The 6,819-nt window shown below is 38.5% G+C and overlaps 1 non-coding gene across 1 annotated transcript; it reads left to right on the plus strand.

Moving 5' to 3' along the window:
- Positions 1–6,505: 6,505 nt before the first annotated feature.
- On the plus strand, positions 6,506–6,612 carry LOC121212108 (small nucleolar RNA R71). Its single transcript, XR_005907317.1, has one exon. It is a non-coding gene; the product is annotated as a small nucleolar RNA R71 (small nucleolar RNA).
- The last annotated feature ends 207 nt before the right edge of the window (positions 6,613–6,819 follow it).

Raw genomic sequence — 6,819 nt, forward strand, 5'->3', positions numbered from 1 at the left:
TAGTACCACTTATACATTTATACCAAGATTATCATCTTACCAAATATCTTCAGCTTAATCATCAAGCATTCATATTTAAAGCTAGATCATATCTTTATAAAATACCACGATTCAGATGCGCAGAATAACATGTTTGCCTGAAACATTTCAATTCAATTCCATACCCAACAAGCATTACATTGAGACTAGTCATATATATATACATGTCATGATACATAACATTCTCTTTTTGTTTTCTTATAAACACATATCATTTATTTCATTATATCAATATTTCATATACCATAGTTTCCATGTATTCCACATATATTTATTTTCCTCCTCCTCCTCTCCATTCCACATCCTTAATGTATATAGCATTCTTGTAAGTACGATTTCACAGTTTACTAATAAATGTTCACATCAAACTGTCCACACGAGTCATAGTCACTTAATTATTTATAATTTGAGCTACAGAGCTCCAAATTAAGATCCATAAATTTTCCCTGAAACTAGACTCATATATATTTCAACCATAAAATTTTCATAATTTTTGGTTTAGCCAATTAGTACAGTTTATTCATTAAAATTTCCCCTGTTTCACTTTCTGACAGTTCTGACCTCTCTTCACTAAAAAATAATTATCTCACAGTACAGAACTCGGATAATGTTCTTGTTGATTTATATTGAAAATAGACTCATTATGGATTTTAAAAATATAATTTTGAGCCTCTAATTATTTTTTTCCAAATTTTTGTGATTTTCCAAAATCAGAACAGGGGATCACGTAATCATTCTGAATCAGTCTCACAAAAACATACATATCACAAATCATTTTCACCACATTTCATACATCACAAGTATAGGCCCATGATCACAAGGTCACCATAAAATCATCCTCATGTATAACTTACTTGTTTATAACCTTACCACATCCTGGTCACTTAAAGAACACATCATTCACATAACCAAGTTCCTGCACTTATTCATCACAAAACTCACAAAGCAATACATAGAGAGTCTCCCGTTGAACACTTCGAATCAATCCTCAATACTTGGTGGTTTCAGCACATAGCTCCACCCATCATATAGTTTGGCTCTCTTGTACACATGGTGAACACTTAGTACCACCCATGTGACCTAGCCAGTTTATCTCGTAGCTCTCTTGTCTACATGGTGTCCTTCACTTGGAACCACGCATGCGACCTAGCTACATATATCCCGTAGCTCTCTTGTCTACATGGTGTACACATAGTATCACCCATGTGACCTAGCTACATCATAATGTCTTGTACCTCTCTTGTACACATGATGTGCACTCAGCACTATACATGTGACCTAGCTACATACCATCTGTATCATCCAATCTTTCCAAAGGTTCAACCGGGATTTCTCTCTCTTTTCCAACAATTTCACCAATCAAGTAATTATCCACAAACATATTTCCAATATTTTTATAAAATATCATAATACAAGTAATAGTGATGTATTACTTACATATAAACTTACATCTCATTTAATATCAACGTAATAATATTAAATTACACATTGTCTTATTAAAAATCATATGAACTTACAATTTCCCATAATATCCATAATCATAGAAATCACATTTATGTATGATAATTCAATGCACTTCATGTACCATAGACATATTTTTAAATCAATTCATAAACTTGGCACCATAATCATTTAATTTAACATAATTCAATTAATTCACTAAATTTAACTTTCAAATATAAATTACAGCATTATTGTTGTATTATTATCATACAAACTTACATACTTTCAACACCTCGGAGATCATAGTAAATATATCAATTTTACATTGAAAAATGCATAAATTAATGCTTATTATACATATTAACTTACCTTGATATTAAAACGGCCATTTTACCAACTTTCCCAATTTTTAATTTTTCTCTCATTTTAGGTTCAAATCTCGTTTTCCGGGACAATTGAGCTTGGGAAGCTTGAAAACCCTAGCCATGGAGTGTCCCTTGGTATACACGTCCATGGTGAAGAAGATGAGCAAAATTGGCTTTTAATTTTGTATTTTAATTCATTTTACCCCTAAATGACCAAAATACCCTTACTACTAAACTTTCCAAAAATTCCATCCATGTCCAATTTTTGTCCATAACTTAGAAATTGGTCAAATTGCGATTTAAGACCTCCTAATTAATATTTCAAATCAATTTCATACCAGAAACTTCTAGAATGCAAGTTTTGCAACTTATTCAATTTAGTCCCTAACTTCGAATTAAGCACTTTATGCATAGAATTTCTTCACGAAATTTTCACACAATCATGAAATCATATCATAGACCTCAAAATAATCATAAAATAATTATTTATATCTCAAATTTTGTGATCCCGAAACCTCTGTTCCAACTAGACCAAATTTTGGGCTATTACATGCTGTAGAGTAGCATCAATGTTATCGAAGTGCCGAAAACACTGCTGCTCGAATCGAGTAAGGCGCTCAGAGATGTCATCGTATGAAGTTGCCGCATGAACTGGAAGATGAGGAGGTGGTGGCTGAGACGATGGGTCCTTGTGACGTGGAGGGATATCATCAGTAATATCCTCGGGGTCTTCCTCCTTGGTGGACTGGGCGAGGTGGTACTGAGGAGGGTAGGTTCCTCGGTGCTTCTCGATCATCCTCATATGTAACATGCTTGAGATGCCCTATAGAGACATCTGGCCGATGAGAGTGAGGGAGGATGGTTGAGTCGCTGTGTTGAGGAGCTCGAAATGTTGAGCCAACCGAGTTACGTAGGGGCCAATAGAGATGACCCCCTCCGATGCGGCTCCGTCTAGTGGCAAATGGCAAGGGCAATGAAGTAGGCAAGGTCGAAGATGTGCCCATTCGCCATACTCCATGGAAAGTAGGCGTCGTGAGTGTTGACGACGCCGGTGCTCTCTCGCTGGCCTGTCAAAGTGTGTACCAAGATGGAGTGTAGGTACCTCAAGGAGGGTGAGAGAGCTGATGCCTTGAAGCGGATAGGATCGTAGGAAGTCGAGCTGCAGACCAAAGCATCCCAAAACTTCAAAAGGGAGTAGTGGATGTGGCGATGGAGGGTGTTGAGCTCGTTATCTTCCATGAACTCTTCCGTATAAAGGCCCAAAGTGATACCGAACTCGGGCACACTTAACTAGCGGACTAAACCATTAAGACAAAACTGGACTGTTCTAGGGTCATCGAAGTTGGTCATGACATCTTGAACATGGAAGGTCGAGTAAAGTTCAAGTGTAAGCTCACGATACGTCGGCTCGATGATCAGAAAGAAGAGTTCCCATGGATGGGTTGTCAGCAGGGCTCGAACATCGTCAGCCAACTAAACTTGTCCAAGCGCGGTCCAGTCAATGCAGCGGCCCACACCTAAAGGTCGGGCCCGAAGTATCTGAAAAAGTTCCTCCTGGTTTCCTGGTGGGAACTAGAGGAAAGGGTGTTAATTTTTCGAGATGGGACATGAGGATGACTCTGCTCCTTTTTGCTTCTTCGTGGTGAGAACAACAGTATTCTTACCACGTGATGATGACATTGTACCTGCGTTGAAAAATCGAAACTCAAGCAATACGTCCCAAAAATAGCATAGAAGCACAAAATTAAATATGAAGATTTCATGAGACTTACGTAGTGGATGAAGTAAAAAAAACTACTAAATGTATCAAGTTATAGTATTATGAGAATAATGTAACAGGAATATGAATGAATGCATGTGGGAAGCATAAATTTCATGAAACTAGGAAAAATGAAAAAGTAGAGCATAATGGAGTAACTAAAATGACAAAATTCTTATAAACAAGCAAATGTATTCTATTGTTCTAACTATGAGAATTCATTTAAAATAGACAAATAGAACAGAGAAATCATGGAATAAACAAAATATTTGAAGGAGACAGAGAGAAAAGAGTAAACAAACGCAAAAGGAAGGAGCTTAGGCATCGAAATCGGTGTTGTAGGCGGCGCACGGGCGTAGGAGGTAGGGCGTGTGGAGTTGCAGCGGCTATGGTTAGGAATTTTTGGGGTGGGAGATGATGAATAGTGAGAGGTTTTTATAGATTTTGGGGCACATGGCTGTGGGACACGCCCGTATGCCCTAATTTTTTGCCTGTGTGTTTCGCGAATTTTTAATTTGGGTGTGCCTGACAATCGCCCCACGCCAGTGTTGGTCGAGCGTGTGAGTGCACACAGCCGTGTCGCACGGTCGTGTACATAGGTCCATGCCCGTGTTAATTTGACAGGTTCGCCCATGGTTTCTAGGCACGGGCATGTTGAACGCCTGTGTTGTTTTGGCATGTTTGCCCACGGCCATGTCGTACGGCCGTGGCGACTTATCGCTTCCCGTGTTGGAAAATTTTTACCCTGTTTTCGCACGGCCTAAGGCACGCCCATGTGCCTGGCCGTGTGGTATTTAGAGAGTCTGTGTACCATGATTCGGTTAGTACGTTAGATGTTAAAAACTTAATTTTAAAGAAATTAATACTGTTAGTGCTCTGGTTTCCTCCCGAGAAGCACTTATCTATAGTCTAAGCTCGACTTATCTCTCTAGTGCGTGATCATGGTGAATCGAGGAGTTTACACTCCTCATCCCTGCTATCAATTTTATCAACATAAGGTTTAAGAAGAGTACCATTTACCTTGAATGTGCCAAATTTAGAGTGATTTACCTCTACCATACTATATGGAAAAATACTAATTACCGTAAGAGGGGTTTCTTCATTTGGTTCAGAAGTGGTGATTCAAGGATCTGCTGCATCTAGTAGTACTTTGTCTCCAACTTTAAGTTGATTTTTGGAGGAATCAAGTTCCTCATGGCGTGGTTTTGGTTTATTGTGTTTTCTCGATTTATGTGTCCGCCATTCATCTAGCTCCTCGATTTGTAACCTTCATTCTTCATGGATGGGTTCTTTGTTGTTTGTTGGCTTATGCATGTTCTTCAAACCTGTTTTCTGCAAAGAAGGTTGCACTATATGGTTAGTTTTAGCCAAATGATTAGTACAGTCACCTTTGATTTTTAATGTGTTATACGAATTACGGGCTTGAAGGGTGATTGTTTCGTCTCCCAAACGAAGTGTGAGTTCACCTGTGCCAACATCAATAATTGTTCTGGCGGTTGCCAAAAAGGGTCTTCCTAAAATTAAGGGGACGTTGCTATCATCCTCTATGTCTAGAATAACGAAATCAACTAGAAATATAAATTTATCGATTTTAATGAGTACATCTTCAATAATACCCCTAGGAAATCTGATAGTTTTATCTACTAATTGAATGCTCATCCTAGTTTGTTTGGGTTTTCCTAGACCTTGTTGCTTGAACAATTTGTAAGGCATAACATTGATACTAGCCCCTAAATCAGCCAACGTATTATTAACATCTAAACTACCAATTAAACAAGGCATTGTAAAACTCCTTGGATCTTTTAGTTTGTTGGGCAGCTTGTTCGCTAGAATGGCTGAGCAGACCGCGTTCAGCTTCACATGCAGTGCTTCATCTAACTTTCGTTTATTTGCTAGAAACTCCTTGAAAAACTTGATTGCGTTTGGCATTTGCGAAAGGGCTTCAATAAACGCTGAGTTAATATGTAGTTTCTTTAGAAGTTGAAGGAATTTACCAAATTATTCATCTGAGCGGTCTTTCCTTGTCACATTGGGGTATGGCACGTGAGGTTTATATTCTATAATCACCGACTTTGGCTCATTGTGGCCTATCTCATACTTACCTATGCTTACCACTATTTCTGGCCTTGGTTCTACAACTAGCCCTTCCTCATCTTGAATGGAAATCGCGTTGAATTGCTCCCTTAGGTTAGATTCAGTGTTGCTTGGCAGGCTACCTTTTGGTCGTTCGAAAATCAACTTAGCGAGCTGTCCAATTTGAGTTTCGAGCCCCTAGATTGATGCTTGTTGATTTTTAAGTGCTGTCTCGGTATTCTGAAAACAAGTTTCTGACACTAAGATGAATTTTGATAGCATCTCCTCAAGGTTCAGTTTTTCCTCTTATTGGTAGGGTGGTTGTTGGAAGCCTGGAGGTGGTGGTCTCTGATTCCTTTGGCCTCCACATGAAAAATTAGAGTGGTTCTTCCAACCTGCATTGTAAGTATTGCTATAAGGATTGTTTTGAGATCGAGGATTGTTGCCTATGTAATTTAACTCTTCATTCTCTATGTTGTGGGCATAAGGTGGGTATTCTAAACTGCTTGATCTGCCTCCACTTGCTTCGCATTGCGTTACTGGGTGAACCCATGAAGAATTAAGGAAACCATTAATTTTCTTATTCAAGAGTTCTACCTGATTAGAGAGTATGGTGACCGTATCGATGTTATAAAAGTCGGCTATTTTCGTTGGCTTTGTCCTCATGACTTTCCACTGATAGTTATTCAGTGAAATCTCCTCTATAAATTCATAGGCATCTTCAGGTGTCTTATTATTGATGGTTCTGATAGCAGCTGCGTCAACCATTTGTCGAGTCGAAGGATTCAAGCCATTATGAAAGGTTTGAACCTGTAGCCAAAGCGGTAACCCATGGTGAGGGCATCTTCTTAAGAGGTCCTTGTATCTCTCCCATGCATGGTAGAGTGTTTCTAAATCCATCTACACAAAGGAAGAGATATCATTACGTAATTTAGCCGTTTTAGCCGGTGAAAAATATTTTAATAAAAACTTTTTGGTCATTTGTTCCCAAGTAGTGATTAACCCTCGTGGAAATGATTTCAACCACTGTTTAGCTTTGTTTCTCAATGAAAAAGGGAATAACCGAAGATGAATGGTGTCATCAGAAATGCCATTAATTTTAAATGTATCACATAGTTCCAAAAAGTTTGCCAAGTAAGC

This window comes from Gossypium hirsutum, chromosome A12 (genome assembly GCF_007990345.1).
Source record: "Gossypium hirsutum isolate 1008001.06 chromosome A12, Gossypium_hirsutum_v2.1, whole genome shotgun sequence".
NCBI classification, from domain to species: Eukaryota; Viridiplantae; Streptophyta; class Magnoliopsida; order Malvales; family Malvaceae; genus Gossypium; species Gossypium hirsutum.